This window comes from Choristoneura fumiferana, chromosome 3 (assembly GCF_025370935.1).
Source record: "Choristoneura fumiferana chromosome 3, NRCan_CFum_1, whole genome shotgun sequence".
In the NCBI taxonomy this organism is placed as follows: Eukaryota; Metazoa; Arthropoda; class Insecta; order Lepidoptera; family Tortricidae; genus Choristoneura; species Choristoneura fumiferana.
The window spans coordinates 12,292,472-12,316,488 of record NC_133474.1 but is presented as its reverse complement, the minus strand read 5'-3'; the positions used below and the strand labels follow the sequence as shown (position 1 = coordinate 12,316,488).

At 36.4% G+C, this 24,017-nt stretch overlaps 1 protein-coding gene across 2 annotated transcripts in view; it reads right to left on the bottom strand.

Annotated features, from left to right (window-relative positions):
* Nucleotides 1-24,017, bottom strand: part of tai (basic helix-loop-helix family member taiman) — an 87,600-nt gene that overhangs the window by 39,775 nt on the left and 23,808 nt on the right. The gene's annotated exons all lie outside the window — the stretch shown is intronic.

The following is a 24,017-nucleotide window of genomic DNA, read 5'->3' as shown; positions in this document are numbered from 1 at the left end:
CACTGTGACGACACATTCATAAACTTGACGAATAAAACCGATCTTGCACGAATTAAAACGAATGAAAAGATGCAGGTAGATAGGGTATTTTTTATTAGCAAATTGGCAAAACAATGTTGCGAAATGAATATGTTAATTAAAATGAATCCACGAAAGTTTATTTACGCTTTAACCACCTAACTAACATCTCCAAATTACTTCCTAAAACTTTATGTACGTATACTAAGCCTTTTACTAAGTTACTGCATAAGTACTAATATAAAATCCAAAGCATTGATTGTTGATTGATTTGTAACATATCTACGCACACAGTATATTCATTGGTGCATGGGCATTACCATTACGTATATGTATAGCAATCGCTGTGACGCACACATGAAAGTGAAATGGAACAGTACTTATTCGTGTCAAGTGCACAATTTAGATAACAAGGTCATTATTGCACTATTCAATTTAATAATTTTAAAGAAACGTTGAAAATAATTAAAATAAAGCTTAATAAGCATAGTTTTAGCAGGTGGTAGGACCTTGTGCAAGGTCCGCCCGGATTGCTACCACCATCTTGCTCGCTAATCCTGCCGAGGAGCAGAAGTGCTTGCACTGTTGTGTTTCGGCGTGGAGAGTAAGACAGCCGGTGAAATTACTGGCACTTGAGGTATCCCACCTTAGGCCTCTAGGTTGGCAACGCATCTGCAATACCCCTGGTGTTGCAGATGTTTATGGGCGGTGGTGATCTCTTACCATCAGGTGACCCACTTGCTCGTTTTCCATCTAAAGAATATAAAGTTTTTTAATTATATCAAATACGTATTTCTTATGTACCACTTAACCAATTTAAGGTCGTGTTAGGGTTTGTACAGAGACACAATTAATAAAGTTAATAGTATTGAGGTTCTATGAAGAGTACACCGAAAAGGACATTCTTGTCTCGGTTTATTTAAGTAACAATAGTATGACGCAAGCATACAACAATGGTACGCAAAATAGAAATGCATCCAAAATGTGCATGTTAAAAAGAGTAAACATGATATTGATGGTATGGGTATAGAGTACGAGCGAGAGGAAGAGCGCGCCGTGCGCGTGCAGATATCGGTGCAGGCGGCCCCGCGGATCTATGTCAGTGGGTCACGGCAATGACGTGGCACGGCCGCGGCGAGTCGCGCCGCGCACTTCATTCTAATTCCGCTTCGCCGGTGTCTTCGTAACGACTCGCTATTACGCTTATATGAGTTAATCAGACGAAATCACCTCTTAAATGTTGCTATCAGAGGTCAGTAGCAAAGACTGAAAAATACTGCAAACTTATCAAACAGCACTTCAAATTAGAACCAGGGTAAGATTGATCATGAGATGAGAAGGTGGTTGGATCAACGAAACAACTAATACTGGTGTTGGTATTAATGATTCCTTCTTTACATTCAGCACGAAAATGCCATTTCTGAGGTACATGGCTTCACGAAAATTGCACAACACATCATTCCACAGAAATCAAATCCGATTGGGATTTTCCTAAATGGACAGTAATGACTATGCATGACATGACCCACATTTATATTCTGGCTAACGCAGTTTCCTTGTGCACGTATTTTCGTCAGTTCATTATGACGTAGGGACATGAACTTAGTTTATCCTTAACAGATAGGTATGAACTAAAGATGATTTATTTAACGACGATTTGGTGAGCTCACAATTTCACAAAATGAAAAGAATTACAGGTTTGTTTGAACGACCTCACTAAATTGCTCTGGAGTAGCGCAGTCGCAGCTATATAATATAGCTAACATGTTCATATAAACCTATTATCTATTGTATTGTATACTATTTTATGTTCTACCAATAATTCCTTTAAGCATGAATGAAATTACAGACAATGCAACTCGGAACCGAGCATACATTTCAAAAGGCCTGCCAAGTAAGATTTTTTTTATAATTATGTGAGACAAAAAAAACACCCAAGAACGTGTCAGCAAGAGGATAGGGTTCCGTAGCAGTTATAAAAAACAAGTAATATTTTTCTAGAAGTATGGGAAATATAATAACGGTCACTTTCCAGAAATCCAAATGCAATACTGGTACAAGTAAATCGTTTTGCGAAAGAAATAAAATCTCCTTTGCGGCGGTATGGTGGCCATTTGGAACCGCCAAAAAAAGTATGGCATGGTGTATTTCGCGAATGGCTACTCGACGATGATTAGCTGTGCAAAAATTAGCCTGGAACAAATGGTTGAATTTTTATTTTTTATTAATGTAATCGCGTCGGTATGGCGGGCTGTAAGCCACACCGTAGAAGTATGGCATTACGCTACCGCCTACATCTTTTTTTATCGACTATCGGAAAATACAATCATTTTTGTGGACCAAATCTTTTGATTTTCGTTATTTATCCGACACGTTTGATTAACGCCCACGAGATTGGGCCGCCGGTACCAGCGCTATGACTATCATTTTCTTCTTTGTCATTGATATTTACAGCCAGACATAAAAAAATAAAGATTTGCAGACTTTTCCACTTGGTTGTGTGTTAGCTACCTTCATACCAAATTTCAAGATTCTGAGTTCACGTTCCCGTGTACTTCCGTACTCTCCAAGGGACAGTAGACCTCAGTATTTTATATAAATGTCAGCTTCCACGCGTTCCCGAGAAAAAGGGTCTTGACAGACAGACAGACAGACATATAGACGGACAAAAATGCGGTGCAGTACTATACGGCGTCTTGGGTTATTTTTTCGGAACTCGCCGATAACTTCAGGTAAACAAACAGTGGTATACGTACCAGTCAGCATGAACTGTTTTACGGTCTTCGAGCACGATGGTGGCAACGTGGCCATTTTTCGCTACAAACGTGGCGACCATTTTTTTCGAAGTGCTTCGTGAGCGTATTACTTTTGTCGGTTTTGGCTCATCTTGGATGGAACACTCAAACAGTCAACTGCTGTTTAGAATCCGGATCGTAGGCATAACTAAACTCCAATTCAATAGAATCTGACCATCCTGTAGACACTTCCAGCCTACTAATATAAACACCGGGCTGCCTAAGGCTTTGTGATGTGACTATTATTCTTTTTTGATTCCTTTTAGATGATAATTGCAACAACAGGGACATATATAATCAAGTGTGCCCACGATACGGTGTCTTAAATATGTAGAAAATTGACAGATTCTATTGAATTGTACTTTATATCCAAGATTCGTCACCACTGATATTGTCATAAACGTGTTTAGTCTCCTCGGTTGAATTGCCGCAGTTTTGCGACACCATTTTTTGGTCTTCACTAAGTAAATATGGTATCCAACGTGAGATCAATTTTTTTACGCCTTGGTGATCATGCAAAATATTTTGAACACTGGTCCCTGAAATGCTTAATGAAGCTTCTATCTCACGGTATGTCGCATGGCGATCTTCGACGATTAGTTGCCGTACAGCATCAATGTTCTCCTGGGGTACGGCTGTTTTGGTTGGCCTTCACGGTGCCTATCACTAAGACTAGAGCAACCACGAAGAAATTCTAAATACCAGCGTTCCACAGTCCGAATGCATGGTGCTTTATTATTAAAACCGGCCAAGAGTGTGTCGGACACGCCCAAAATAGGGTTCCGTAGCCATTACGGAAAAATTAAGTAATATTACATACATACATAAAATCACGCCTCTTTCCCAACGGGGTAGGCAGAGACTACATCCTTCCACTTGCTACGATTCTGGCATACAACTCTCGCTTCCTCTACATTAAGTAATATTTTTCTAAGGATTTCGTATTTTATACGGAATCTTCCAAGTTTAGGTATATTTTATACCTTAGGCTGCTATTTACTCATAAACTACTAATAATTCTCAAGCAAACTTAGCCGTTATAGTTTTCTTCAAATTTTTCCATTTTTTTAATCCTGATTTTTTTCAAATTTTTCCACTCACCGGTTTAGATTTTAGAGGGGGGGGGGTGGACGCTCGATTTTAATGAAAATTTGCACAAAAAAGTTGAATATTTCGCAAACAAATCACTGAATCGAAAAATCGTTTTAGCAACCCCCTAATGGGTTTAAAATACCTATCCAACGATATCCCACACTATAGATTTTTGCACGAATATATAAGTAAACTATGCCGACAAAATAGTACAACCAAAAATTAAAAAAAAAAAAAATTAGGGTACCCTATAGTATGACAATGCAAATACAGTTAATTAAAAGTACAGTCCGTAAAAAAGAAGATTGAATTAAAAATAAAAAATATAACAAAACTTATTTAAAACCAACTTTTTAGCTTTTAGAGGAGGGACACGCTGACTTTAAATTAAAATTTGCACTGTAAAGTTGTATATTTCACAAACAGATCACTAAATCGAAAAATCGTCTTTACAACCCCGCAATGATTTAAAAGACCTATCCAACGATACCTACCCCACACTGTAGGGTTTGACGAGAAAAAAAAATCACCCCCATGTCTATGGGAGGCACATAGTTACCCCAAACCATTTTTTCCATTTTTTTTTACCATTTTGTCGGCATAGTTGCTACATATTAAAGTGCAAAATTAATAAATTTTAGCACTGATTTATACGCTCTGTCTGAGCAAAGCCGCGGATGGACGAACAGACAAACAGACATGGCGAAACTATAAGGGTTCCGTTTTTGCCATTTTGGCTACAGAACCCTAAAAACGAGACGTAGGCACGCAAAGATGGACATCGATTGATGTAGAAGGGTTTTTTGAGGTATGGAACCCTAAAAAGATATGACATGCTGCAGGATAAGATTTGAAGCGTTTCCGTACTAGTTGTCTACTCCAAAAACAATTAAGCGAGGCTTGTGTGAAATCATAAGTCTCATAACATAACTTTCATTGTTCTCGTAATGCCAATCAAAGGCCAGAAAATTCGTTTGCATATTTATTTTAAACACAATCTTTAGTTCTTATGGCGAACTCCAAGTTCCGAGTTCCGACCTAAAGATAGTTTATCGTATTTAATTAGTAAATAGTTTTGTTGACATTAATGCGTCTCGCTGATTGCGTTTCGTGGTCTGATGAATTTCCTCTGCATTTTAGTTTTGTTTTAACCACCAACTAAAGTGTTTTTCTATTAAACCTTTCTGTCACGCTTATAGGTTGGAGATCCAATCAGGCGTGCTTAGGATTATTCTCAAAGATCAAAGTCAAAAATATCTTAATTCAATTTAGGGTATGACAAGCACTTATGAATGTCAAAAAAATCTACCACCGGTTCGGAAAAACCTCTGGAGAAGAATCCGGCAAGAAGCTCAACGAGGTACATATATTTTTTTCAACATTTACAATGTTTTTTATAAAAATTACAAGTATTTAGCACAGCACAGCTACATTTTTTAACAGTAGATTCGCTATAGGAAGTAAGCGATCGCCTATGCGAATTGGATTCATTCCCAAAGCTCATCTACTGAAGGGATACCAAAATGTAGTCTCATCTGTTATAATTTTGTTAATGTCATCGAAATTGTTGAAGGATAATTTTCTAGTATCTCAATAACCTTTACATATACCGTAGTACCGTTCTTCTTCTAATAATTCAGGTGCAGCTCCATGGCAGCTACATTTATAAGTGCTTGTTATAGCCTAAATTGAATAAAGATATTTTGACTTTGACTGAAATAATACTCATAGCATCAGTTAGAAATTTACTGGTAGATACAGAAAAGCGAAATATTGTCAGTATTTTTTTGCCGGAAGTGCTTGGCAGACGCTCTTAAAGGTGACCACCAGGACCCCTAAATATACCCATCTGATACCAGCATGAAACCAATTCCAGTCGGTAGGTATGAACCCTCATTTCCGGAATATATGTCTGTCAAGGCTGTTTCTGCCGAAACACCTTGACATACGAGATTATGTGAGCTACCTCTACTCCGCTCAATATAGACATTTCAATTTAAATAAATTCGACAAAGCCGAATTTTGGTGGAGACCTAGGATACACCATTAGGAATAAAGTGTCAAAAGTCCCCATTGATCCCATGTGTGCAAAAAGCTATTCGGATCAAAGTTCAAAATTTGAGGTTATTTGTTTTTTTTTTTCCAAAAACGGTAAGTTTTATTAAAAAGAAGCCGTGGCAAAAATGATAGATCTTAAAATTATCTACAAAAATGGTCTTTATACTTTTTTTTCTAAGAAGTAACATTCCCGAGATATCACGATTCTAAAAGTTGAAGGAGTCACGTTCTACATGATAGCCCATTTATGCCACGTATATCTATAAGTTGACTGGGTAATCGACCTATTCCTTGAAAGGGCTTATTTTAGAGCTTATTTGTAATGTTTTTGGCCAGTAAACCAGGGATCGAAATGCAGTAGTTTTAGTTATTCGACAGGTATGAACCCCGAAGTTCCGTTCATTTCATACTGAAAAACTATCTTAGTTCGTTGTCTCTAAAAGAGCAGGCCCGAAGTGGCACACCTCAAGCAGCAAGTGACCCTAGGCTTGACAAATAGTAGATTGATAACCAAGGATGGAAAGTGCCCCATTTCATCCGAGATATTTCTGGCGCTCGAGTTCGAGGGGAAATGAGTAATTTCACCCGAGTTAGAAACTCTACTTTTCATTTCGACTGTGAGGAAAGTAAAATACTACAAAAAAAATGAGAATAATAATAAATTTAATTTACTTATATCCAACCTCCAACGGTACCTTTTCGACCTGGCCACTTTGCCACCGACTTTCGAGTTGGTCACGACCAAGGAACTTACAAAACTAGATTGAACGCCGAATTTTTCGCTTTTACTAAAACCTAATGTTGTTGATTTCCAAGATTTTATCCCTAAATTTCGTGGAATATTCGGCGAAAAAAATCATTCCTATTCAGTTTTAGGCCCAGCTGAGGGTCCAGCTACCTACATACCAAATTTCATGGCTCTAAGCCCAGTGGTTGTTATTTCGAGATTTTATCCCTAGATATCCCGTGGGAATATCGGGTCAAAAAGTCGCTAATGTATTATTCCAGACGTCAAGCTACCTACATACCAAATTTCATGACTCTAAGCCCAGCGGTTATTATTTCAAGATTTTATCCCTATCCCGTGAGAATATCGGGATAAAAAGTAGCCTATGTGTTATTTTAGAGGTCCAGCTACCTACATACTAAATTTCATGGCTCTAAGCCCAGTGGTTGTTATTTCAAGATTTTATCCCTATGTATCCCGTGGGAATATCGGGTCAAAAAGTTGCCTATGTGTTATTCCAGACGTCCAACTACCTACATACCAAATTCCATGACTCTAAGCCCAGCGGTTGTTATTTCGAGATTTTATCCCTATCCCGTGAGAATATCGGGATAAAAAGTATCCTGTTTTAATCCAGGTTATAAACTAACTTTTCGCCAAATTTCATCCAAATCCGTCCAGCCGTTTCAGCGTGAAGAAGTAACAAACATACTCACTCACTCACTCACTCACAAACTTTCACATTTATAATATTAGTAGGATTTATATATTCCATCTCTTTCTTTCACATTTCACGAATGACTTCCAACTCTTTCTTAACCTACCTAAAGAAAGAGATGGAATATGTTCGTAACGTAATAAAGATCATTTTTTGTTTAAAACGGATGTTCGGCGTTCAACCTCCAGAGTTGTATATAAGCTCCTTGGTCACGACGTGCATCTAGATGGCCATGCCGAAATGTGAAAAAAGTGTCATTGACGTAACTCAATTCTGTTCGACTCCGTGGCTAATCGAAAAAAAATAAAAAAAAAAACTTTCCACCCTAGAGATGAAAACGCAATTTTCCATCCGGCTATCTTCCCATGAAAATTAAACTTTCCGAACAGGAGAGATGAAAAAGATAATAAACTGTATTAGGCGAAATCGAAGCATGTCCGTCAGAGATATCGCAAAAAATGCGGCACAAACGCGACTATGGTGCAAAGAGCTAAGAGGAGAGCGGGTATGCAGACGCGTAAGAAAGTCAAGAAAGCTAAAGTTACGGAAAAACAGCGTTCAGTAATAAAAACTCGGGCTCGAAAACTATACGATTTTCTACGCACAAAAAATCGCATTAAATAATCGACGATGAAACGAATAACAAAGCTGACCTTTCCACTCTACCCTTTCCACAATTTTACACGGCAAGTAAAGAAGAAACTCTTTCTGACTCTGTAACCACTGTTAGAGTTGGAAAATTTGACAAAAAGCTTCTGGTATGGCAGGCAATCTGCGAATGTGGCGACAAAAGCTAAATTTTTGTCACAAAAGATAGGTAAACAGAGAAAGTTATATTAAAGAATGCCTGAAGAAGCGACTGCTGCCTTTTGTTAGAAAGCACAACGTTCCTGCACTGTTCTGGCCTAATTTCGCCCCCCCTCACTACGCAAAGGACACCATAAAATTCCTTAAGGATCGCAACATTGATTTTGTACCCAGGGAACTGAACCCACCAAACGTCCCGCAGTGCCGTCCAATCGAGCACTATTGGGCTCAAGTCAAAGGCCTTAAAAAAGACAGGTCAAGTTGCCAAAAACATCGACAACTTCCGTAGGAAATAGAATGCTGCAGCCAAGAAGGTCAAAAGAAGCTCGATAAAAGCTGATATGGAAGACGTTAGGAAGAAGCTGTATCGCGAGTACAAAAAGTACAGTAGTCAAAATAAAAACAAAATATAATCCTTTTTGAATGTTGCTATTTATTTCTTAATAATTAGATTGGATTTTTGTCAATTGAATTTGTCAGTTTTATTTCGTTACACCCTTTAAGTTCGAGCACACTCGTCGTCGTATGACAGCTAGGTACATCAGTTGAATGCAAATGCTCACGCTTCGTGGGTGAAGTATCTTAGTTCTGCATTCAAACAGCAATACGACACGTGTTCTTTCTTCAGTCGTAGAATAAAATATAAGAATTTACACAGAATAGCCATAGTAAAAGAGAACAAGTAGGTTCACTACGAACAAAAGCACATCGCGCGGCTTCAATGTGTGCGCGCCGGTTGGCGCCGGTAAGCACGCACCCGCCGCACGCACACACTGATAATTTAAGGAGGATTAAGTTTTCTTTAGTCAAGGCTGCGCTGCCGTCGGTGCCGTACGTTTCGATCTTAGCTCGCTCGTCTTGCGCTCGCTTCGCGAGATGATCACCTTTTACGTTGGCGTACTCGTACTTACGTATTTTTTGTATCGGGTATAGTTGTAAATTAGTAATATATTAAATATATAAATTAGTATATAAGTGTAGTGTGATAGTTTTGTGCAAGGACACATAAAAAATAATAGATACCTACCTACCTATAAACAATATAGTTAGTTATAGTATTATGTGTAGGAAACATGAGTACTTCGGAAAATTTATAAATAATATTTTAAAATTTAGTATAATAATAATAATAGAGCGGCAAAGAATCTGGTTTCTCCAGACACAGATATTCGACAATTTTAAAATTAACGTTCATACTAAAATTATTTGCCGGTAGGTAATTAATTAATCTAAAATAGAAATCGACAACCCTAAGCGTCCGCGCCGGAGTAGGCAGTTAAGTCTCCTAAAGGGTCGGAGTGTGCATACTTGTTCTCTTTTACTATGGTAAAGCTGCATTTCCATCTATAAGTGTGAGGATGTGTTGCGAGGAATGTGTTTTTCATTAACCAATAGAAACTCTTAATTTACCTAGAGCTCAATCCCTATTTAATAAAATGGATTTTAATCTAAGCCTAGAAGTATAATGATGATGATGACAGTACTAACTGAAGCAGGAGCGCTAAGTTCAGTATGTTAAAATCCATTTTATTAAATAGGGATTGAGCTCTGGCACCTTGGATACTAGATTGAAAATAGTGTGTCTCCTACACTGTGATGAGGCAACGTCATTTATCCTTGACAACATTTGAAATTATGCAGAACTAGCTTTTGCCCGCGACTTCGTCCGCGTGGAATAGTAATTTTGGGAAGTATTTAACTTATTTAGGATACCTATTCTGCCAATAATAGTACATAGAAACTTCTACGGTTTACCGAAAATAACCTATTTTAATACATTGCTATAAATATAAACTATTTGTTTTTGTTCTTCCATCCATCCATCCACCCGATGTTCTTTGGTAAAACATAAATATTTTGCGGGTAGCTACAATTTAGCAATACGACGTGTATTCTACCCTGCCAACACAAAAGGACTAATTCTTCATAGTGAACTCTTGACACCTTACGTCCTTTATGTAAGTTAGGAGAGTAAGATTATAATTAGGACGGCATTTTTACTAAGCATATACTTATAGTAAATTTGTTTGGAATTCCTTAAGAACTTTCATCCCCATATTTTCAAGTAAATAGGTTGAAATTTGAAAAGCGCCGGAGCAAATGTTTTTTAGGGTTCCGTACCTAAAAAGGAAAAAATGGAACTCTTATAGGATTACTTTGCTATCCGTCCGTCCGTCTATCAAACCTCTAAGTCAAGGCAATCAAAAGCTACAGTCATTAAAAAGGTGTTTCCAAACCAATTGCCTTAACAGAAAAAGTTATAGGGTACTTCCGGCTGTCCTAGAAACTTGGAATTTTGCATTTTTATAGCACAATTAATAAGAAAAATCTGAAAATCATAATTTTTCATGTCTGACTGTCTATGTGAATACGCCATCTAAAATGACCCCACATTGAGTACATTTTGCCTATGAGCTTAGAAGGCTCTACTAACACTGCATCATCCCCTCTGCTAACATTCCCTCGCAGGTAAAATTTTCAAAAACGCTTGAACAAATATCTTTTTATTTCTTATAAGTAGCCCAATGCCAAGTTTCATAAAGAACCATCGATTTATCTTCGACAATGACGATCTTCCATATAAAGTTTCATTCCCTATTTTACCCCTCACAGGAAGAGTTTTAAAGACGCGCGAACAAATATGTATTTATCTCTTAGCACGTGCCCAAATGCCAAGTTACATAAAGAACCGTCGAATTATCTTCGACAATGACGATCTTCCATATAAAGTTTCATCCCCTGTTTCACCCCCTCACAGGAAGAATTTTTAAAAACGCGCGTAAAAATATCTGTTTATCTCTTATCACGTACCCAAATGCCAAGTTTCATAAAGAACCATCGATTTATCTTCGACAATGACGATCTTCCATATAAACATTCATCCCCTATTTCACCCCCTCACACGAAGAATTTTAAAAAACGTGCGAACAAATATCTATTTATCTCTTTTCATGTGCCGGAATGGCAAGTTTAATAAAGATTCATCGATTTATCTTCGATAATGACGACCTTCCACATAAACTTTCATCCCCTATTTCATCCCCTCACAGGTCGAATTTTCAAAAAAGCTCAAACAAATATAGATTTATTTCTTATTAAGTGCCTAAATGCCAAGTTTCATAGTTTTATCTTTGACAGCGACGAACTTCTACCATATAAACTTTCATCCCCTATTTTAACCCCTTAAAGCCTCTTTTTCGCAATAAAAGGTAGCCTATGTTCTTTCCCAAGGTCTATTCTATCTCTGTACCAAATTTCATCAAAATCGGTTCAGCGGTTTAGGCGTGAAAGCGTAACAGACAGACAGACAGACAGAGTTACTTTCGCATTTATAATATTAGTATGGATAGTATGGATTATACTGGTTCAGAAAACGAAGTAATCTGACCGGTAACAACCATCAAAGGAAGCATACTTGTTTGTTATGTTACACAAGTAGAGGTAAATTGATTAGTAAATTTAAACACAAGCAGTTATTTAGTTTAACAGGTGAACCCTAATTTAATTAATTTACGGCTCAAGCTCGTTCTGTCTGTTTCCTAAAATGTCTGCTTCTCTACCACTTCTTATGTTGTCAGTTTCCTATGATGTCTGCTTCTTTATTATTTCTGTTGTCTGTAAAGTCTGCTTCTCATATTTGTCAGTTTCCTAAGATATCTGGTTCAATAATTGTCAGTTTTCTAATATGACTGAGTTCTATAATGTCTGCTTCCTAGGATCAATTTCCAACAATTTTCATCTGCCACACATAAATAATTCTAACCATTTTAACACCGACTTCAAAATTATTTAAATGCTCTCAAAAGAAGAAAATAAACTTTAAATGAAACCAAACCATCTTACATAAACACCAGGCATTATGAGAAGCGGACATTGCAGGAAACGGGTTTGTAGAACACAAATAGTGGACATTATAGGAAACATACATTATGGGTATTAGACACATCATAATAAGCGGACATTACAGGAAGCAGGCTATTTTTGGAAGTAGCCATAATAAGAAGCGAATATTTTAGGAAAGAGCCATCACATGAAACAAAATAGCAGACATTGTAGAAAAGAGACGTTTGTTGTAAGAAGGTCATTTTGAGAAGCAGACATTTTAGGAAATAGCCAGAACGAGCCTGAGCCGAATTTACAAACGTTGGTCCAGGGCCCAATTGCATAACAAATTACAAGCAAATAGTATTAGTGAATTTCAATAAAAAATCGCTAATACCATTAGCTTGTAATTTGCTATGCAATTGGGCCCAGACTATTAATTTATTTGACGTTGCGAGCCAACTTAGATATTTTATGTAAAACCGTTTAAGTAAATATTCGCAATTAAAGTAAAACTAATTTGTGTAGACAAATTATTCACAACTCCAATTAAAACTATAAAAATATTTAAAATGAATTATGTGATAAGACTGAAAATTGCGATTCAAACGTTCTGACACTGAACGCTCTGTTGACTTTAAATGGGACTCTTCTAATATGTGTTGACAAGATATGATGAGCCGCAACCTCGAGGGAGCGTAAGTAATCTAATCAAATGAAACAACTAATGAGAATCTTAAATGGCGTAATATATTGGTTGGGGACCGGGTGGCCCGTCCCAGTCGACTGTGCACATAATTTCTCAATTATTAAGTTTCTGGCACAGTCGACTACAAATATATTTATACTAGCTTTTTCTCGCGGCTTCGCCCGCGTGGAAGTCGGTTATCGCGCGCTGATTCCTCGGGAACTGTGCATTTTTCCGGAATTAACTGTAACCTGAATTCCACACACAATAAATGATTAAATGATAAAAAGTAGCCTATGTCACTCTCTGGCCCATAAACTATCTCTATGCCAAAAATCACGTCCATCCGTCACTCCGTTTCGACGTGTAAACATACATACAAACACACAAACGTACAAACACACACACTTTCACATTTATAATATTAGTATGGATTTTACCACACCATTGCGTTTCAAAACATGAAAAATGTACTTAACATAATACATCTTTATCTACATACATATTAATAACTTTTCTTCCAACTATGCTTTAATTTCATCATAACCGCACTAAATACCCAGCACAAAGCGGGACTTTTCTGCTCTAGAGCAGAAAAAATGTATGAAAATCCTTTATTGCACTATTATTATTTATTCATGTAATAGTTGAAAGAAAAGCAGATTATGCACCTCGCATTAATTAATTTATACTGCCCTCGTGCTTTTTAAAGCCCTCGCTAACGCTCGGGCTCCAAATCAGCACGCGGAGCAGTAATAAATAACTTTCTGCTTGGTGCAACAATCTACTATTCTTGTCTGTGGTAGTAGGTAACAACAGTAAAGTAATGTACATTAATCATTACAGTATCAAATATATGAGTTTCAAATTTGGAACAGCTGTCAAAGTCAACACAATTTAAATGCTATGCTAGTTTGCATAGACATAACATTTTCACGATACAAAATGTCACTTTGGTATGTTTTTTTATTTCAACATAAATCACACGACAATTTGATCTCGAGCGACATACGAATAAGATCTTTACTGGTTTGTCTATATCTTAGAAAACAACACTACTGTTGTCATTTTGTTTGTTGTTTTTTCTTTGCTGTGATGTTGTTTAAAGTTTATATAAAATGATTTCATTATGTTTTCATTTATTTATTGCATTAGTTACAACTATGGATATCTTACTGGTAGAAAAAATCAGTAATGCAATGCCGGTATTTGTCATCGGTTTCTGAACCCATCTTAGAATAGGTACTAATAATATTTATGTAGATAAAGTAATGTATGCAACTGTACATAATGAGGCCTTAAGACTCATGTATCTTTTTATGACACTCGGCTGTGCCTGGTTTCATAAAACCACACTCGTGTTTAAGGACCCTGTATAACTGTTGCATAAACTGCTAATTGCTTTGTTGACTTTAATCAAAAGCATTTCAACGATTGATTTTTTGGTTTTAGCAATCAAAGGGAGCGCAGCAGTTTTAAAATGTGGTAAGTAAGAGTATGTAATGAATGTAATGATTGTAAAAAAAATGTGTTAGTATGTATTAAGTTTCAAGTTAGTTTAATGATGTTAATTAGCTTAACTTTCAAAGTGACAACTTCATTCAAAGGGCGTAGCACTGTGAATGAGGCGATTATCTTTATCATCTTATTTTGATTCTAATTACTTGCCCAGTTCGCGTTCAGGTGACAATAACTTAGAGGGATTTTGAAACCAGAAATGTCTGTCAAATATAAATATTATGACATTTGTTAAAAAAAAAGATGGAGTCAAAGTCAAAGTCAAAATATCTTTATTCAATTTAGGCTATAACAAGCACTTGTGAATGTCAAAAAAAATCTACCACCGGTTCGGAAAAACCTCTGTTGAGAAGAATCCGGCAAGAAACTCAACGAGGTATATATTTTTTAAACAGATTTACAATATTATTGAATTATATCACAAGTATTTAACACGACTTTATTTTTAACACAGTAGGTTCGCTATTTGAAGGGATCGCTATGCGGATCGGAATTATTTCCAATATACCCCTGTCCATGATATAATCATAAACTTTATAATACGCCTCAGCAGATATTAATGTCTTCTTGTCAATAGATCTGAATTTTGTATCCTCTAAATATAATCTTCCTAAGATACATGATTATTTCAAAAACATAATGCGACGTCAAGGTTAGAATACCTGTTTCCTTAAAAAAAGATCTTAAAGATTTACGCGTCTTCAAATTATAAATTGCTCTAATTGGTATATTTTGTAAGATAAAAGTTGACTCAATGTCTGCAGCAGATCCCCATAAAATAAGGCCGTACGAAATAATGCTACTAAAGTAAGCAAAGTACACCAACCGTGTCGTCGCCACATCGGTTAGCTGCCGTATTTTCCAAACTGCAAAAGCAGCTGTGACGTGAGATCCCCACTATAGTTTAGAATCGAGCGTTATGCCTAAAAATACTGGTGATTTTACAAATTCAATAGTTTAACCATTTAACTTTATATTAGAAACTGAATTCGAATTAGATGAATTTATCAACGAGAATTTAATATATTTAGTTTTCTTAGGATTTAGTAACAAATTATTGGCAGCAAACCATGCGGATATCACGGACTGGGTTTCATTGGGTTCAATGAAGTCGGTGTCTTGTCTACTAACCTTCAACAGTAAAGACGAGTCGTCAGCAAACATAACTATAGCCGACTTTTGGCTTACCATATAAGTTAGGTCATTTACATAAATGAGATACAGGACTGGGGCAAGAATGGATCCTTGAGGCACTCCCATAATAATCCATCCATCCATCCATCCCAGCCTAGATACGTCCCACGGCTTGAGAGGCGATAGGTCAAACCACTAGGCCACCACGGCTTCTACTACCATAATAATAATAATAATCTGTTTATTTATTAGAATATGGTACAAAAGATGGTCGAATTACATTAAGTGCGTCATATCCTGCCTCATCGGCGTAGAAATATTAGAATTACAATTTTATATTCCTTAAATTAAATTAAGTTATCCAATTATTGGCGCAAAAATTAGCTAAGGTTAATTTACAATTACAATATTATACAATCTTATAGAATACATTAGTTTAATAATAATTCAGGAACTCATTAATTGAATAGAAACACATGTCAAGCAACCAATTAAACAATTTTTTCTAAAATTTATTTACCTCTAGTGATTTTATGTCATTTGGAATCTTATTATATTTTTTAATAGCCATTATATATACATTTTTACCATATATTTTCATTTTTTGTCTGGGAACATACAGTTTGTTTGGATATCTTCCATTTGTTTTTTTACGAACGGTATCATATAAAGGAAACCGATCAGGGTGTTTCCTGTCAAAATTAGCTACTTCATATATGTATAAGTAGGGTAAGGGAAGAATTTTTAACTCCTTGAATATTGGTCTGCATTGAGCTAAATATTGAGCGCCACATACAGCTCGAACACATTTTTTTTATAGTTAAAATGCTCTCTGTAGTTCAACTGAGTTGCCCCAAATGACCATTTCGACCACAGATCCCGCCGATGCCGTTCCGTTAATCGCTACCATTTGCTTACTTTGTGCGAGGTAAGATTTAATGAGTTCTAAAGCGAGGACACAAATGCCATAAAAAATTAACATACAAATTAAAGTATCATGATCCACACAATCGAAAGCTTTCTAAATGTCGCAGAATACACCTATAGCGTCATGTGATTCCTCCCAAGCTTGCAATATGAATTTAACTTAACTATGATCCGCTTCTGTAGTAGATCTACCTTTTGTAAATCTGAACTGCTGTGGATGCATGATTTTATGGGTATTAAAATGCGAGATCATTTGTGTTAGCATTATTTTTTTCGAATATTTTTCTAATCGCTGATAGGATGGACACCGAACGATAATCAGAGGGATTATCTTTATCACCTGATTTAAAAATAGGAACTACTTTACTATATTTCATCAAATCTGGAAATAGGCCTTCATCTATTAAAGTTGGAGTAACGACATCTAAAATGGAATGTAGAACCTTAACTGAGACGCCCCACAAGTCTTCAGTTTTTTTTTAACTTTCAATAATCTAAAAGTCCTAATGATGTCACAGGGAGAGACATGCGTGAATTTAGTTTTAGAGTAGATACGTAGTTGTTTGAGTGGTGATTTCTTATCCTAAAATACTTGAAGACTATTATAAGAAAAATTAAACAAGCTTAAATGTATGTATCAAAAAGTAACAGTAGTTTTATATGTAGGTGCATATTAGAAAAGCCCTACTGTCACTGCCTGTTTTTAGGGTTCCGTAGCCAAAATGGCAAAAACGGAACCCTTATAGTTTCGCCCTGTCTGTCTGTCTGTGTCTGTCTGTCTGTCTGTCTGTCCGTCCGCGGCTTTAATCAGGGACTAGCAATACTAGGAAGCTGTAATTTTGCACGAATATATATGTAAACTATGCAGACAAAATGCTAAAATAAAATAAAAAAAATTTTTTTAAAGTACCTCCCATAGACGTAAAGTGGGGGTGATTTTTTTTCTCATAAAACCTTGTAGCTCACGGCGGCCACGACGTACAAAATACGCGTTCTTGAATCTACATAAGCACGACGACGTCTGTACACGCGTCAATGTGTGCGTAAGATACACAGGGCTGACTATCGCAAAACCCTAGTACTATAAGTACTACCAATGACATGTAAAGGTATTTATCTACATGCATATCATAACTTCCCTATTATATGTTCAGAAACGACTATCAAATGGCCTTTATTAAGAAACCTGGTATCTGCGGGTGCATCTTAATGTTCACATTAAAGTACAGTGCATCTTAATGTTTACATTAAAGTATCGGTAATACTTTTTTTAACAATGCATATCTGTACATATTGTAGAAAACTTATGGCATGCATGTAGATAATAATTATTATTCAAAGTCAAGTCAAAGTCAAAGTCAAAGTCAAAGTCAAAATCAAAGTCAAAGTCAAAATACAGGCCATATCTGAACATATTATAGAAAACTTATGATATGCATGTAGATAAAGTTATGTATGCGGCTATACATAATTAGGCATTATGCACCAGTCACATAAATAACTATTAGATGTAGGTATGGCTGGCTTAGATATGTGCGAATAAATGTAATCGTAATCTTTCCCATTTACTTAAACCTACTTAAAATGTGTCTGTGTGTATTTAAGCATTATTATTTTCAATTACAATAGATATACGACTACAAACTTAAACGAATTAATCGGTTGGTAGTTATTTCTTGTATTAATCGCGATAATTTCAGAAATCATTACTTATTTATAAAAAGAACTAGGTAACGGTCCCCCCGTTACCATTTCGCAAAATGATTGCTCCCGAACTTAGTGCCGTGCGGCCGACATACATCGCGTTGAGCACCCGACTGCTTTCCTGCGGTTTTTCTGCAATCTGCGCTTGAGGGGTGTGGTAACCAAGGCTTGGATACCGGTTAAATTTCCAAACCGTTATCATGTACTTGGCGCAAAACCTTTTCATTTTGGTTTCGTTCGCGAAACCGTTATTTTTGGTTCTTTCAACATGTAGATCACGCACATTTACGTTTTATGCACATTTGTGTTGGTGGTGTGTCAAATAAGAGACTTACAATATCGAAATTTGTTACGTCGATTTTTATTTAATCGAAAACTATTCCACGAATTCCATTACCGTTTTTTTTATCACAATCTTCAATTCATTATTATTATTTCTCGCTATATTTATATTATTTGTATTTCTCGCTTGTCGTTCACTGCATCTCTTTTCTATTAGGCTTGTTCGAAAAAGAAGACTACAGTGACAAAGAGAGATGCAGGCATCCGTGCCATAGCACTTAACGTGTTTAACTGATTCACAAGACAATGCGTGTGGGAGGAAGTAATATATCGCGGAACAACGTAATACTGTAGGCAGAAGGGTGGTCACCGTCCTGTTATCGTACCATCAACAAGACAAGACAACCCTACAGGCATAAAGTTAAGACTTATAATGATATCGTTCTCGCAACAATCTAAGGTTCCTACCTTAGATGATGATTGTGCTTAAACATAACTACCTCTGGACGCCTCGTGTTAAGGCATTTTGCAGGGAAGTCATTCTAGCAACTACCCGCGATAGAGCACTGATGTTCAGAATTCACGGAAGTGGTCGGAAGTGAGCGGCCGTTGTCACGCGGCAGCGGGTATCTGATCTATTAACTATGTAAAATAAATAAATATCATGGGACACTTGACAGCAATCGACCTAGTCCCAAACTAAGCAAAGCTTGTACTATGGATACTAGGCTACGAATAAACATACTTAAAATACTTATGTAGAAAAATACATACTTAAATACATATTAAACATCCAGGGCCCGAGAACAAACATTCGTATTATTCATATAAATATCTGCCCCGGCTGGGCAATCGAACCCGGGACCTCAAGCTTCGTATTCCATTAACCATTTGGCGATCCGGCCGTTATCCGGCGGTCGTGTTGACTGAGACCGATCGTTTGGCATGAGATGTCTATAGAGAGTAGAGACTGTCTTGTCGATGTGCGACTGTTTTGGAAGGAACTTTATTTTGAAATCTGTTAAAAATATTATGGCATTTTACACGATGGCTGTGATGTCGTGATGTGTTTCACGGTGAGATTAATAGATAATTTATAATATAAAACAATAATATACTAATTAAAATGCATAATACGTTGAACAGGGCCTATTTGATTGTATGTAATTACAAGCAACAAGAATAAGAGTTGGCCGAACTATTTTGCTTATCTCTACTGTTTGTGCTAAATAATGATTATGAATAGCTCAACAGGTGGAGCGAGCACTCGGCTCGACGGACGATGCACTATATTGCATAACTTATGCCAAATTCTGTGACATCCCGTTGACATGTGTTTTAGCGCCGTTGTGATTTATGTATCGATTTCACATGCTTATCTTGCTAAAATCCTGCGCATAGTTTGTGATATTATAAACATTTATATTATTTAAGTTATGGTAATTGAATATAATAGAAAGAACGTCAGTTATTATAATTTACTGCAGTCCAACGTAATAACGACAGAAAAATATCTACAATTGAAAGATCAATGCCCATCTTATTACAAATTATAACTGCAAAAGCTTATCTTTCAAAGCATCTTTTCAAAAACTAGATGTAAAAAATAAATGTGGGAGCAAAAGAATATTCTGTAATTCCTTTAGAGTCAGCGGACTAACGCATTCGTATTGTTAATGTAGGCAAATTATTGCAAAGTTTAGGGCAAATATCATTTTACTGTCCAAAAACAGAGCTTCGAGAAAATATAGGTACGTTCAAATTTGACAGTAAAGACCAACGTTTGCAAATTATTAACACATTCAAAATCCATGTGTGGAAAATTATGCACAGCCGTAGTTACAAATTGTTAATTTAAAGTTAAGAACTTGATGGAGCGTTAAAGGAACAAAAGAAGTTCTAGTTTGTCCTCTAGACTAGTTCATGCACGGTTAATACACGAACGAAGAACATAATTGAGAAATTTGACATTAGCTTCTTGCTAAAAACAATTGTGATGTCAATTATAGCAAGTTGTCTGCAAAGAATCCCAGCAAATGTACTGCGTCACATGGGCGGGCGGATCGATCGGTCGGGCGGGCGGGCGGACGTGCGAGCGCGTGCGCGAACTGTATCCTCTCTTATATCGACCGTAACTTTTAACCCAACGCTTTTGGGGCAGGTTAGGCCTATGCTCGGGGGTCAAGGTCACGCCTCTTCCTACAAATGTTCGGTATACTAGGCTATCTGCATAAACAACTTGAAGCGCTGAAATCGTACCGACGGAGTTTACACAATACCCCTTGAATTCATCGCCTGATAATAGCATCTACTTTTTTTAAGCATTGGTGAAGTTGAGCTAAAATTAAGTTCCGGAAATTCTACATTATTCCGAAATTCAAAAGCACTCCTTTGGTAATCATGGGCAAAAACCATTACCAAATTACCATTGTAATGGGCACAGGAAAACTAGAATATGTATTTCGTTGGAAAATGTAGCGTCAAGTAACAAGAAGACTTATCAAATATGTACCTAACAACTAACGGTGCTCTAGAATTTGATAAAAATATTTCTCGTCAGTAATACATATTACGAGAAGATAACACTGAAAGGTTATGAACTTTCGAACCACGCAGCATGGAGCTGGATCCAATCCGAGACAAGAGCAAATATCTGAACGTTATCATCTATCGATGATACTGTCAATCCATGAATTGCCAGTAGGTAAGTATGAGTATAAGACAACATAAATAATAGAAATTTAGCATAAATTCACAATTATTATTATGACATTTATACAGTAGGTAATAATTTCATAAATATTTTAACTATTTGTTTAGCACCTGAGAAAGGATAGCTCGAAGGCTACGAACAAATAATAAGTCAGGAATTGTAACTGCGCTATGAGCATGCATACCATGTCCTAAGCGTGTCCTGCGCTAAGGTCGCATGCGCGTCATTTAATTTTGACTGATATTTATTTTGCAAGTTTAGTGAGCTCACGTCAAATTTACGCATTTTTGATTGTGAACAACTCTAAATTATCATGTCAACTAGAGGTGGACTTTATTTAACGTCACCGGTTACAGTAACCAGTGACGTGACGAGTCACCGAATCACTGGTGTCACGTCAAGCGACAAAGTGGTGATTTTTGTAACGAGCTTCTTTTGTGGTGATGCGAGTTTCGTTTTAACGTCATACACGTCACGAACGGAAAGAAACGCATAGCATGGTTTCACGTTTCACTCGGGCGACAAGTGGTGATTTTTATAACGAGCTACTTTGTTTGTGGTGATGCGATTTTCGTTTCAACGTTATAGACGTAACGAACGGAACGAATAGCATGGAATGGAGTAAAAATTATAGCCGCTTACCCTTACCGCTGTAAGTTTGGTTGGCACCTTATATGAATTTAAATATTATTTGTATTTCAGTAAGGTATAAATTAAGTTGAAGGAAGAATCCTACTATATTAATTAATATATATCATAAAGTATCAGTTATAGATACAGAACTTAGACTGTAAATTAGCCGTCATGAAGTAATTGATATGACTACAGCCAAAAATTACGCTAGTAATAAATAACGTCATAGCTCAATAGCTTATTACTAATTACGTTAAATACTCAGTTACAGTGACAGTCACAAAACGCGTCACCGCACCGCGTACGTACAATGAAAGAAACTGGTTACTAAAATCACTGGTTTTAGTAACCAGTGACGTGATTCTTGTCACCAGTTTCGTTTCGTTTCGCTCAAATCACGTAACGACCCATACCTAATGTCAACGTGTGTTATGAAGTGGTGCAGGAACAATGCAAAATTAAAATGTCCAGGGATTACTTTCCACTAGTAAATAGTCGTAAAATTAGATTTATATTCAAAAATGTTCAAATACATTATCACTTGGAGATGGTCAGTATTATGCAAAATCAAGTCTGTGGACTATGGCCCACATAGTGGAAATGACAGTTTCCTCACCCCTCTTCATACTCTCTTCTTTCCTGTATCGCTCAAACAATAGGTACAGTCTTTATATTTTTCACGATTTTTAGTGTGAATAATATAAGATACAATAGTTCAATGTCAACTGCTCATCACCTTTTACGAAAGATTTCTATTTCCGATGCAGAGACGTTCATTATTTAAGAGTCCTGGTGCTTCACCTCACCACCGTTCCATTTCACCATATGCATTACGAGGATCCTAAATTGCTTAGCAACTGTGTAAAATAATTGAAATTAAACCCGTGAAATACTTGTTATTCAGTAGTACCTAAGTCTGGTGGTCAACTGTGGTATTCCCTTGTCTTTATCATTAGTTCCTCTTCATGAAATGATGATGTTCAAGAGCAAATGCACGAGTTACTACTAAATATATCCAAATTACCATAGGTGTCCCTACAATATTTCCCTACAAGAGTTCCCTCGATTTCCTTAGGATCCAATCAACAGATCCTGATTTTGTGCCTATGGGACTAAATTAGAGCCTATTCCTATACAAACGAAAAAAAATGTCACATCGGCTCATAAATGACGGAGTTCTGACGAAACAGCCAAAAAAATAGAACCGAATTGATAACCTCCTCCTTTTCCTTTAAGTCGCTTAAAACACAAGCTGCCGTTATCAATATATAACACACTAGCTTTAGCCCGCGACTTTGTCCGCGTGGAATAGTAACTTTGGAAAGTATTTAATTTATTTAGGGTACCTATTATGCCAATAATAGAACATAGAAACTTCTACGGTTTACTGAAAATAACCTATTTAAAACATTGTTTTATATCTAAACTACTTTTTTTTTGTTCTTCCATTCTTTGGTAAAACATAAATATTTTGCGAGTAGCCACATTTTAGCAATACGACGTGTATTCTACCCTGCCAACACAAAAGGACTAATTCTTCATAGTGAAATCTTGACATCTTACGTACTTTATTGTAATTTAGGAGAGTAGGATTATAATTAAGACGGCATTCTTACTAAGCATAGCTACACATATTTCCGATAAATATACTTACTTATAGTAAATTTGTTTGGAGATCCTTACGAACTTTCATCCCCATATTTTCAAGTATGAAAAATGACGAAATGTGAAGAGCCGGAACAATGTTTTTTAGGGTTCTGTACCTCAAAAGAAAAAAAATGGCACCCTTACAGAATCACTTTGCTGTCCGTAAACGCGCGGAGTATATATCGAGTTGAAATTTAAACCCTAAACTCAGGTCAATAGTCCCGGAAACTGTGAAAATATTGAACTTCTAAGTTAACGCAATCAAAAGCTACAGTCATTAAAAAGGTGTTTCCATACAAATCGCCTTAACAGAAAAAGTTATAGGGTAGGTACTTCCGGCTATCGTAGAAACTTGGAATTTTGTATAAAGGTAGCTCTATTAGCAATTTTTATTCCCCTTATAGCAAAATAAATAAGAAATATCTGAAAATCATAATTTTTAATATCTGACTGTCTATGTCAATAAGCCATCTAAAATGACCAGACATTGCGTACATTTTGCTTATGAGCTTAAAATAGGTTCTGCTAACACTAGATATTCATAAATACCTACGTACGTAACCCTTGATACGCGAGTCCGAGTCGAATTTAACCGATTTTTAAGTTCTTCTCGAATACCTAAACACAAAGATTCATCGATTTATCTGTAATAATGACGACGTTACATATAAATTTTCATCCCCTATTTTATTCCCTCGCAGGTAAAATTTTCAAAAGTGCTTGAACAAATATCT